The sequence below is a fragment of the Symphalangus syndactylus genome, chromosome 24 (assembly GCF_028878055.3).
Source record: "Symphalangus syndactylus isolate Jambi chromosome 24, NHGRI_mSymSyn1-v2.1_pri, whole genome shotgun sequence".
Classification (NCBI taxonomy): domain Eukaryota; kingdom Metazoa; phylum Chordata; class Mammalia; order Primates; family Hylobatidae; genus Symphalangus; species Symphalangus syndactylus.
The window spans coordinates 30,901,324-30,914,017 of record NC_072446.2 but is presented as its reverse complement, the minus strand read 5'-3'; the positions used below and the strand labels follow the sequence as shown (position 1 = coordinate 30,914,017).

General features: G+C 42.2%; 1 long non-coding RNA gene across 1 annotated transcript in view; it reads left to right on the top strand.

The window, feature by feature from the left end:
- LOC134735876 (uncharacterized) overlaps positions 1–12,694 on the top strand; it is a 37,709-nt gene that overhangs the window by 13,503 nt on the left and 11,512 nt on the right. Inside the window, exon 3 of the long non-coding RNA XR_010119441.1 lies at positions 2,114–2,215. This is a non-coding gene — a long non-coding RNA (uncharacterized lncRNA). The remainder of the gene's footprint in view (positions 1–2,113; positions 2,216–12,694) is intronic.

Below are 12,694 nucleotides of genomic sequence, written 5' to 3'. Positions count from 1 at the left end.
GTGGGGCTAGAAGCCTGTGCTTAAATGCATGCTGAAGTCTGAGCTCCACCGACGTAGGGGACCCAGCTGTGGCTAAATCTGGGCTGTGTGACTCAGAGCCCATGACAACTCTGGGGAGTCATTACAGCGCCAATTTTGGAGTCCAACAGCAACAATGAAAGATATTCTAGCCAAAAAGAAACATGACTGTCATTCCTTCACAGGAATGGAATGAAGCAGGGATCTTCAACGTGCCTTTGATGCCCCCTGTCAAATACAGATTCATGGGCTAGGATGAAGGGTATCCACCTAACTTAACTTGAAAATATGGATTAAGTGCCAACTGTAGTGGATGAAAGCATGTTGAGAGGAGGCTGAAAGAGGCCAGGTCACTTTAGAGCAAATTAGGTAGTATAATATTCACTAGCTGCTATAATAAATATGAACACGAAAGAATAATGGCTCCAACAAAAAGAAGTTTATTGCTTGCTTATATAGTACTTCAAGGAAAGTATTTTCTTTCTTTCTTTCTTTCTTTCTTTCTTTCTTTCTTTCTTTCTTTCTTTCTTTTCTTTCTTTCTTTCTTTCTTTCTTTCTTTCTTTCTTTCTTTCTGTCTGTCTTTCTTTTTCTCTTTCTTTCTCTCTTTCTCTCCCTCCCTCCCTCCCTCCCTCCCTCCCTCCCTCCCTCCCTTCCTTCCTTCCTTCCTTTCTTTTTTTTTTTTTTGAGACAGAATCTCACTCTGTAGCCCAGGCTGGATTGCAGTGGCGCCATCTTGGCTCACTGAAACCTCTGCCTCCCCAGCTCAAGCGATCCTCCTGCCTCAGCCTCCTGAGTAGCTGCGATTACAGGCACACGCCACCATACCCAGCTAATTTTCGTACTTTTAGTAGAGGTGGGGTTTCACTGTGTTGGCCAGGCTGGTCTCAAACTCCTGACCTCAGATGATCTGCCTGCCTTGGTCTCCTGAAGTGCTGGGATTACAGGGGTGAGCCACCATGCTCAGTCTAAAGGAAAGTATTTTTGGTTGACAAGTCACAATCCTCTACCTAGTGATTCGGGGGGATTCCTTCTATGCCATAACTACATCATCCCCTAGGGTTTTGTCATCTTCTGCATCCAACTAGCAAGAAGAGATTGTGGTTAGGACACACCCCCTTTTGAAAAGCCTAGAAATCACACATACCACTTCTGCTTATGTGTCATTGGCTAGAACTCAGTTACATGGCCACACCAAACCAAAACAGAAGCGGAATAATGTAGTTTGTATGTACCCAGGAAGAAGAGGAAATGAATTTTTGATGAAGACATAGCAAGATCTTTTATCAGGAACAGAGTGGGATGATACAAATAACTGGATTGTGGGCTCCAGTTATTTAGATAGATTTTAAAAACTATCTGTTTTTGTTCTTCTCCAGTATTCTCAACACCTGACAGGTACCTTGCAGAGCTCAGCAAATGTTGGTTGAATGATGGAAAACACTGGAAAAATGATGGGATATGGTGTCACACCTGTTTCTACTTCTCCCTCCCATATCCATGGAGAAATTCTGGCTAATTTACCACTTTCTTTCTTGCTAATCCTGTATTTAACCCCAGAATTCCTATCAACTCAGAGCTCCAGGCAGACATTATTATTATTATTATTATTATTGTTATTATTATTATTATATATTGTTTTGAGATGGAGTCTTGCTCTGTCACCCAGACTGGAATGCAGTGGCACAATTTCAGCTCACTGCAACCTCCATCTCCCTGCTTCACGTGATTCTCCTGCCTCAGCCTTCTGAGTAGCTGGGACTATAGGCACCTGCCACCACGCCTGGCTAATTTTTGTATTTTTAGTGGAGCCGGGGGTTTCACCATATTGGCCAGGCTGCTCTTGAACTCCTGACTTCAAGTGATCTGCTTGCCTTGGCCTCCCAAAGTGCTGTGATTACAGGTGTGAGCCACTGCGCCTGGCCAGGCAAACATTATTAGTCAACTAGGAATGGCTCACAGTATGAAACCTAATTGCTATCTGGGGACATTGACTTTTTGCTATAGTCATTTCATCTGTAAAATTGGTATGAGCCCTGTGTAGGCAGTTTCTCAGAGGTGCTTTTTTAAATTATTATTTTTTATTTTTATACACAGGGTCTTCCTGACACCCAGGCTGAAGTATAGCAACATGATCATAGCTCACTGCAGTCTTAAACTTCTGGGCTCAAGCGATCCTACAAGTAGCTGGGACTACAGGTATGCACTACTGTGTTGTCTAATTTTTTATTTTTGTTTTTGTAGAGATAGGGTCTCACTATGTTTCCCAGGCTCAAAGTATAAACCTTTTATGTATAATTCACTAATGTCTTAGTGCTGGCCAGAGCTTATGTTTATAAACCAGTGATCTTACATTGTTGAAATGTTAGTGCCTTCAAAATCTTTTGACTCAGGGCTCTAGAATCATCCAACTGTTGAGGAGTGACATCTTCCCAGACCAGACTGCTGATTAGTCACAAGGAATTGTCCTTCCTCATTCATTTCTGAAATATTATTTTGGCCAAGGCTCTGATAACATCACATTTTCCATTACATTTTTCTTGAAAGGTTTTGAAGTAGTATAAACTATGCCCTCATGGGCCAGTGTTGAGCTCCATGAAGGAGTCTCAACACTTCTGCATACCCAACAAATGAATGGTACCTCCAGGAGAGGAGCTGGGCCACTCTAACTCACCCAAACAACTTCACTCCAGTTTCAACTTATGTGCATGATGGATTCTTGACCTTAAACATGTTCAGAAATCTAGCAGTCATTTAGCCACGCTTCTCAGTGGTCACATCTTGACATGATCACTCATGAGGTCTATGGCCAGTAATTTGTTACTAATTGTATATAAGGCACCACAGTCTGAATGATTTGCCTTCTTTAAAAAAAAAATAAATAGGAGGCTGGGCGCAGTGGCTCACCCCTGTAATCCCAGCACTTTGGGAGGCCGAGGCAGACAGATCACCTGAGGTTAGGAGTTCAAGACCAGCCTGACCAACATGGAGAAACCCTGTCTCTACTAAAAATACAAAATTAGCTGGGCATGGTGGTGCATGCCTGTAATCCTGGCTACTTGAGAGGCTGAGGCAGGAGAATCGCTTGAACCCGGGAGGTGGAGGTTGCGGTGAGCTGAGATTGCGCCATTGCACTCCAGCCTGGGCAACAAGAGCGAAACTCCGTCTCAAATAAATAAATAAATAAATAGGAACAATTATTCTTATAATAATGTTATTCCTATTCATTTGCATTCTGACGTGCTCTCCTGCGCAACAGGGCAGAGGAAGGCATTTTAGCTGAGCACTGGGAATTTCGCACCATCCTCAGTCTAACTTATCTACATCTCAGCCTGTGATGAGAGACCATTAACAGTTTTGACAACTATAAATTATGGTAGTGTTTGTGAGTGGTGATGTTTATGGTTACTGCCACTGCTTATCCTTTTGCTTCAGTAGTATATGCCTTCTCACCTTATTACTAGTACCTGTGAGGGGAAAGCCTGGGGAAAAAAACAAAACTTGTTGTTAAAAATAAAACTAGCCATATTTGTTTAGCTTTTTCTTATATAATGGCAGTTTTTGAGCTCTTTACTTTTTTTTATTATTCAAGTAGTTGCAAAATGCTTTTATGACCATCACACCACAAATATTTTACAGAACTATTTGTCTTACTTCCTTGGAAAAAATATCCAGCATAGATTGTGAGGAGTATGGGTTGCATCTAAACCTCTTCACAGACAGGGAGGGCATGTAGCAGAAAAGATATTGGGACACACAGTTTTAACCCAGTACCTCCCTATGCACTCACATATTGCAGGGTTACCTATTGCCCTCACTCCTTCTGGGCATAACCAGGAGAAAGGCATATTTGGGTCAATACAGACAAAGTCAATACTGGCATGGCTCTGTAAACTAAGTAAGATTCTGGAAAGATCCATTGGCATAAGCCAGTACAAAGTACCACAGGCAAAACTGAGTCAGGGTTAGGAGCTACAGTCAAATAAAAAGATGACTGAGAAGAAATGACAAAGATCCAGGCAGAATGATCTGTTTTGGTAAGTAGGTCCAAATTGTGGGGAGAGAGAGAGAGAGAGAGAGAGAGACAGAGACAGAGCAGAAACAGGGACAGAGAGATGGAGAGAGGGAGAAAGAACAGGGAGAGAGAGAGAGACAGAGAGAGTGTGTCTTTGTGGTCTTAGAAGGGTACTGTTTGTTTATTATAATTAAAGGGTCAGAGGCAAGGCAGATAAGGGTAGCTCATGAATGATTAGATGGAGGGTTGAATAGATGGATAAATTGATGCATGGATGGTTGGTGAATGAATGAATGAGTGAATGAATGGATAAATGGATTTAATGAAATTAGGATGGATGGCTGATGTTACTGATAAATGAATGGTGGGCAAGTGAATGATTAGTTGGATGAATGAACGAATAAATGGAGAACTGGATTGGATATATGTATGGATAGAAAGATAGAGAGACAGACAGATAAATAGGTACATACATACATACATTATAAGTGAATGGATGACCAAAGTGATGGATTGGTGGATGAACACAAAGATGTATTAATGAATGAATGGAAAGATGAATGCGTAAATGGATGGACGTTATGGTAGGCAGAATAATGGACCCCCAAAGATGTTCATATCTTAATTACTGAAACTTTTAATATGCTAGATTGCATGGCAAAAAAGAATTAAGGTTGCTAATCATTTTATCTTGAGATGGGTGAGATTACCCTGGATTATCTGTGTGGGCCCAGTGTAATCCCAAGGCTCCTTATAAGTACAAGGGGAGCAGAAGGGACAGAGTCAGAGAGAGATGTGAAGATGCTATGCTGCTGGCTTTGAAGTTGGAGGAGGAGGCCATGAGACCAGGAATGCAGGCAAGCTCAAGTAGGAAAAGTCAAGAAAACAGATTCACCCCTACAGCCTCCAGAAGGAATACAGCTCCGTCAACACTTTGGTTTTGGCCCCTTCAGACACATTTTAGGCTTCTGACCTCTAGAAGTAAAAGATAATAAATCTTTATTGTCTTAAGCCACTAAGTTTGTGGTAATTTGTCACCACAGCAATAGAAATGATTGAATACATTAATGGGTAAATAAATGGATGGAAGATAGATGAATACTTGGATGATTAAATGGATGAATGATAAATGGATAAACACATGGTTAGGTGATGGAGAGAATGGAGGAATAGATATATGAATAAAATGATTGGTTGGCTAGAGGAAGGAATAAGTGAATACATGGATACATGGATGGAGAAATGTATAGATAGATTCATGGGTAAATGAAAGAATAGATGGGTGGATTGATGGATAAATGGATATATTCACACACAGATAAAATGTGTTAGATGTATAGATACATGGAGGGATGGTTGTCTGGTGGATTGGTAGACAGATACATGGATTGATTATTGGTATGATGAATGATTAAATAGATATATGAATGGGTAATCAGTGAATACGTAAATAAGTAGATACTTGGTTAGAGGTATGATTAGATAGATGGGTATTTACGTGTGTATATATGCATAAATACATAAAAAGCCTTTCATGGCTGGGTGCACTGGTTGACACCTGCAATCTCAACACTGTGGGAGGCAAGGCAGAGTATTGCTTGAGGCCAAGAGTTTAAGACTAGGCTGGGCAACACAGTGAGACCCAATCTCTACAAAAAATTAAAAAATTACTTGGGCAGGGTGCTGCATGCCTATAGTTCCAGCTACTTTGGAGGCTGAAGAGGAGAATTGCTTAAGCCTGAGAGTTTGAGGCTGTAGTGAGCTATGATTGTGTCACTGCACTTTAGCCTGGGAGACAGGACAAGACTCTGTCTCTAAAAATAAAAAATAAGCTGGGCGTGGTGGCCCATGCCTGTAATCCCAGCACTTTGGGAAGCCAAGGCAGGCGGGTCACCTGAGGTCAGGAGTTCAGAGACCAGCCTGGCCAACATGGTGAAACCCCATCTCTACTAAAAATACAAAAATTAGCTGGGCGTGGTGGCGGGCGCCTGTAATATCAGCTACTTGGGAAGCTGAGGCAGGAGAGTTGCTTGAACCCAGGAGGCGGAGGTTGCAGTGAGCCAAGATTACGCCATTGCACTCCAGCCTGGGCAACAAGAGAGAAACTCTGTCTCAAAATACATACATACATACATACATACATACGTACATATATATGTAAAATAAAGAAAAAGAAAAGTATCTCACGCTTAGAGACAAACACTATCTTTGACATGAAATGTGGATTTGTTGGAGATTAGGGGAGTTTCCAGTTAGGAAAGGAGACATCCAGATAGACTGTCAATTGTGTGTAAAGCTCTGAACATGAACTTAAGCCTCCATTCTCCAGGATGAACCAGTTAAAACAAAGGACGTTTGCACTTGATGGTTTCTCTATCTGGAATATAATACTCTTCCTTTAAGTAATTAGCTTCTAATTCCCTGCATCATAGCACAAGCATTGCTTTCTCAAAGAAGCCTTACTAAATATACTGTTATAGTATTGTGTATCTTTGCTTTGGAGCGCTTACTAAATTAGTAGTTTTGCCTTTATTTGTATGATCATGTGATTAGTAACCATCTCCTCTATTAGACTATGAGCTGCATAAGGACAGAGATCAAAGTGTTTTTGACTACCATTTTCTCCCCATCGCTTAGGTCATACCTGGCACATGGAAAAGTACCCAGTCAGCACTTTTTTGAATGAATGGAAACCTTCCTGTGGCATTCCCACTCAGGAAAGATCTTGATGGGTTGCTAGGGCATTATTAATACTATGGCAACAAAGTCTGGCTTTCCTGATGGAAGACTTTGACAGGGAGAGTACTTCTCCTAAATGGAAAAGCAAACCAGCAAGTTCAGGACTCCCTCTTCCTAGAGTCCCCTCTGCCTCCAGAGAGGCCAGAGCCCCTGTCTCTGGGCCAGGTCAACCAACTCTTTGATTTCACTCAGATCCTCCTAACTTGGCTGTCCTTGAACCAGCATCCCCTCTGACTTGACGAAGTTCTAGCCATCTCACATCCTGAACTCCATCAGTTCCAGCTCCAGCCACCTGCCCCTGTCTTGCTCTAGGCTGGTAGATTCGGAAACCCTACCTCTTACCAAAGGCTAGCACATCCTCTTCTGTCACTCTGATCATCCTTCTCTTTTCTCATCTCCAGTTAGTTTCACTTTGATCTTTTCAGTTATCTGCTAGACTTCAGTTTGAGTTTTGTGATCTGTTCTTCCCTTCTGTACCCAGCACACTAAGGATCTAAGAGAACTGCACTCAAACCCCAACTCTGCACGAACTAGCTGTGTGCCCTTGAGTGAGTTACTTAACCTTTCTGACTCTCAATTTCCTAATTTACGAAATGGATTCAATAAATCTATGTCCCTGGGTGGTTAGAGGGGATTAAACAAGATGATACACATGAAGCATCTCGCACAGTGACCGGCAACAGTAGGTGATAATCAATTATTAATTCCCTTTCTTTCTTCCTAGGTTTCTCTCTCTTATTTCTTCCTGCAGCACAATAGCAATCTCTCTTTCTATTTTTCCCTTTTCTGTCTACAGAATGTTTTCTAGCCCTCATAAAAATAGCAGCACATAAAACGAAATTGCACAGTATTTTTATATCTTCCAAATAATTCAATTATAGACTGGTCAATTTTAGTTATTTGAGCATTACCAAAGCATCTGAAACTGGTAAATAAAGTTCTATATTCACATTCAGAAAATAAAGAGCTAAATGGATACTTTGGAAAAGCATAAAGGAAAGATACTTTCCTTGAGGCTTAAGACCTTATATGGAATGTGTCAGCCTAAAGCTAATCCTTCTGGCTAGAAGACAATGCACAGGAAACCCTTTATAGTTTAAATTCAACACAGCCCCAATGAAACTAGTGGAAGAATGAAGGCTCACATTTTCTGGGAAGAGGGATTTGGCAGGAGGTCCCTGTGTGTTATCCACAGAGTCATCACATGCATGATTTAGTGCAGGAGATCTGAAAATTCAGAGAGAAAGGGAGAAGTTAGTGGGGAAGAGGTTATCAACTTATTACTGGGATGGTTACTAGAATAATTGGATAATAGTTTGAAGCTCCCTAAATTAAAGGGAGATTTCAAGACAGGGTCATAATCAAATATTACAAACGCAAACACATAAGAAAGCAGACAGTCCAGGGTTCAAATACGGGCAGCACGTTTCTTGACTTCGTAATTTTGGTAAAGTTACTCCATCTCTCTGGGCCGCTATTTCTTCATGTGTAAATTAGGAACTAAGATTGTATACATCAGCCAGGCGCGGTGACTCACGCCTGCAATCCCGGCACTTCGGGAGGCTGAGGCGGGCAGATCACCTGAGGTCAGGAGTTTGAGACCAGCCTGGCCAACGTGGAGAAACTCCCGTCTCTCCTAAAAAAACAAAAATTAGCTGGGCGTGGTGGTGTGCACCTGTAATCTCAGCTACTTGGGAGGCTGAGACAGGAGAGTTACTTGAACCTGGGAGGCAGAGGTTGCAGAGAGCTGAGATTGCCCCACTGCACTCCAGCCTAGGTGGTAGAGAAAGACTCCATCTCAAAAAATAATAATAAATAAAAAGATTGTATACATCACAGAAGTGTGTGGCTGTTAAACAGTTCATTAAATGCACCAGGAACAGTGTTGGGCACCTAGCAAGTACTTAATGAGGGGGTAGGGTTGATTCTGAATTATTATTAGTTATGGAGTTTCTGGCACATTTACCTTCACAGCTTATTATTGAGAAAGGTATTTGCACAGTAATGGAAATGTTGGGGAATTATCTCTAAGAAAAGGTGGTAAGACTAACATTTCTCAGCAAGGTCTGGGTGCATTACAGCCTAGAGTCTGGCTGTCAGACTTATAGCTCAAAAACCTGATTTTTTTCAGTACTGAGAAGAGATCTATCTCTAGGGCAGATTCATGCTAATCAAATTCATTAGGCCAATGTTTTAACCAGATCATAGTCAATTAATTTCCAATGAGAAATACAGCTTTTGAAAGGACCAGAATACTCAGGTCAGTGTGGTCATTTTCTCCCTGGGCTTATACCTATTGGGAAGCCAAATCTTCAAAGACAGACTACGTAATATAAAACTTAGAGTTAGAGAAGTGAGACTTAGGAGATCTAAATGTAAAGTGGATTCAGTCTAAGCTATCCCAAGCCAGACATCTCATATTAGGGATAGCCTTTCCCACACTGTATATTGCAAAACTTTAGCCTCTTTGCCAAGCCAAAAATGGAAAACATTCATTGATGATTTTGACTGCATAAAAAAAATTTTAACTTCTGTACAACCAAAATACCATAAACAAAGTCAAAAGACAAATGACAAACTAGAAAAATATTTATAACACATAGGTCAATCAAAAGGTTAAAATCAAATACATAAAGAGCTTTTTTTAAATTGGTGCAAATTTCTTATGCACCAATTAAAAAAAGACTAACATTGTGTCAGAAAAATGGACAAAAGGTAGGTATGGGTAATTTACAGAAAAAGAATACAAATGATTTATCAATTGTGCAAGGAAGCACACTGCACTTATGGTGAAATGCTTGATAAACTTTGTCAAGCTGATAAGTGGAAACTATATTTTATTATTTTTACAATTCACCAATTTGGTTAATGAAATTTATATGTATATGGCTGTGTATTTTTATGTATATGATATTAAATCTGTAATATGATTAATAGCTATTAATATATATTTCTATTAATTACATCTATCTTTTGCCTATTGTTCTGTTGGGCTATTCTTCCTCTTATTGATTAAAAGAGCTCTTTATATATTCAGGTATTAACCCATTATGCATGTTAAATAAAGCCTCCTCCCCTTCTCTAGGCTTCTTGAGGCAGGTTCATGGGAGAGAAGCAGAAGATAATTCCCTTTAAATGAACATCCAATATGTACCAGATTCTTTCACATGGATTATCTCATTTGTCCTTACAACATTCCTAGGAAGCAAGTGCTGTGATTCCTACTTTATAGCTGAGGACCCAGTGGCTCAGAGAGACTGAGTAACTTGCTTAAGGACATAGAGCTAGTAAGCTGTATTTGAACTCTGAACCTAAAAATGTGCTCTTTCCTCTTGGTCATGCAAGTGCCTTCCCAGAAGGCTCCCAGCTCTTTTGACCATCACCTAATCTCTACTACAACATCTGGGGACCCAGTTGATGTTGCCCCAGATCATACCTGAACCAATACCAACTGGGCAGGGGCTCCATCAGAAGCAATGGGTAGGTTAAAGTTAGTCATACTGCCCCTGTTCCAGCATCCTGTGTGTTTGGGGTTGAGTCCTGGACATCTGAGTGCCCACTGAAATGCAATTCCCTCTTATGTTTTGCTTTAGTTTCCCTCTCTGCCTGAGGTCAGACCAAGTTATCCTCTTACACTTAAAAAAAAAAAAAAAAAAAAAAGGAACTCAAACTAAACAGCAGCAAACCATCTCCCCTCAAGAGGAGCAATTGTAATTTGATTGATTGAAATGCTGGGTGGGATCACTAAAACCATATCCAGGAATAAGGTCTTTTCTTCTGCCTGCTGTCAACATCTGCAGCATTTGCTGCCACGTGCTCATATACACTCAATGTATTAGTCCCACCCAGTTACCTACAGTGCCCCAAATAGGCTTTGCTCTAACACGCCTCCATGCCTATGTATGGACTACTCTTTCCCACCTAGCAAATGCTTTTACCTCTTCAAGTTCCATCTCACCTCTGCTATGGAGAACCCTCAGACCCTCCTTTCCACTGTGAAGGACCCCCAGGCCCTCCTTTGAAAAGGGCAGAGTTAAGTCCTCTTCATCTGTGCTCCACGGCTTCTGTGCTCACCTCTGCCACTGCCTTGACCATGTTTTTGTTGTTGTTGTTTGTTCTTTAGAGACAGCTGTCACCCAGCTGGAGTCGGCTCCATCATAGCTGACTGTAGCCTCAAATTCCTAGTCTCAAGCAATTCTCCTGCCTCAGCCTCCTGAGTAGCTGGTACTAAATTGGCAAACTACCACACCTGGCTAATTTTTTTTTTTTTTTTGTAAAGACGGAGTCTCCCATGTTTCCCAGGTTGGTCTCGAACTCCTGGGCACAAATAAGTGATCCTCCCGCCTCGGCCTCCCAAAGCACTGGGATTACAGGCATGAGCCACCATGCCCAGCCCCTTGACCATGTTTTATGGTAGTTTCTGTTTATGTGTCTGGGGGATTCCCCACTGAACTCAAGCAGGGATTTCCTTCAGGGCAGGAGCCATAATCAACCATCTCTTCGTCTCTGGAGCCCAGCACAGGGTGATGAATGGATGAGGTTGCCTGTGAGTCTGAGGTCTCTCTTTCCCACCTAGCCTATGCCCAGACTCACAGAGCTGGTTTCTGCTTTGTGTCTCACTCTGATTTGCTTGTCTGAGTAATTTGCTTCCTTCCCCAGCTCTCTGGAAATATTGTTTCCATCTCATTCTTGCTATGAGGGCCCAAATACTTCTTGATTTGTATCACCTGCTTCTGGTCTCCTTATCACTATTTCTGACTGCCTGTTGGGAGAATCCTGAAGCCTGGGCTTCAGTGACAACACTGTAACCTCTTAAACACTTTCTGAGCTGGCAGAGTTCTCACAGCCCCTGTCCTGTTCCTGGAGTAAGTACAGGACCAGGCCCTAACCCTCCCAGCCCTCTCTATGGTCTTATGGGCATGAGGCCAGGCCTCCTCATGACCGTGAGACTCAAACCTTTGTTCCAGCTTCACTCCTATCAGTCTGCCCCTCCTACACCACTCCAGGCATGCAGAAGGCAAATCAGCTGAGTCACTCTCGGGCCAGGAGTGTGCAGCATCACAAGAGAAATCAACAGAGCAGGAGGAAATTGGCTTATTTCACAGAGTGGCACTTGGAGCAGCCAGGCAGCCCAAAGGCCCTGGGAAGCCAGGCAAAGGACCACCTAGGTCATAACTGCATCCTCTCAGCTGTTATCACTCTTTGGAGAAAAGTGTTTTCAGGACCCAGTCCTCAGACCCATTCACACCTGAGCCAACTCCAACAGAGGAGAGGGAGGGTGGGACCCTACCAGGCTATGGGGTCTTGAAGGTGAGCTGCTGCAGCAAGGGATGGCGGACTAGTAAGACTGTGTGTCCTAAACTCTAGGGGAAGGATGTTTGAAGGTTGTTGCTGAGTTAGTCTTTAGAAACTCACTGACACTCACCTTGGCCAGCCCCAAAGATTACTGAGGCATAATTCCTGCCCCAGATGGCTCATAGTCTAGCAAAAGAGGATGTTAAAGCTTTCTAGGTTGGGATCTTGTAGAGGAAAGAAAATACAAGTAGAGACAGAGAAGTACAAACAAAGCCCCCTGGTCTCGAGCGCAGTTGAAGGGAGAGTGCATTGGCCAGAGAGTTGGAAGAGCTGATTTCATTTTTTGAAATAAGTATTGAGAAGTTCAGATAGTTGAGGTACGATGGGAGTGGAAGGAGATGAGGCTGGAGAGGTAGGTTACAAGAGGGGACTTGGTTTGGAAGACCAGGTCTCTACAGTGGAACATTCACTGAGTTAAGGAACACAGGGTGAGCAAGCAGACCTGTGAGTGAAGATGACATGCTTAGATTTGCCCAAGTTGAGGCTGAAATGCAGAGTGGGCTCCATTCGCTCTCTGTGTTTGTCACATCCTTAGCCTTTCTGAGGAAGGTGGCTCTAGATCTGTAGTC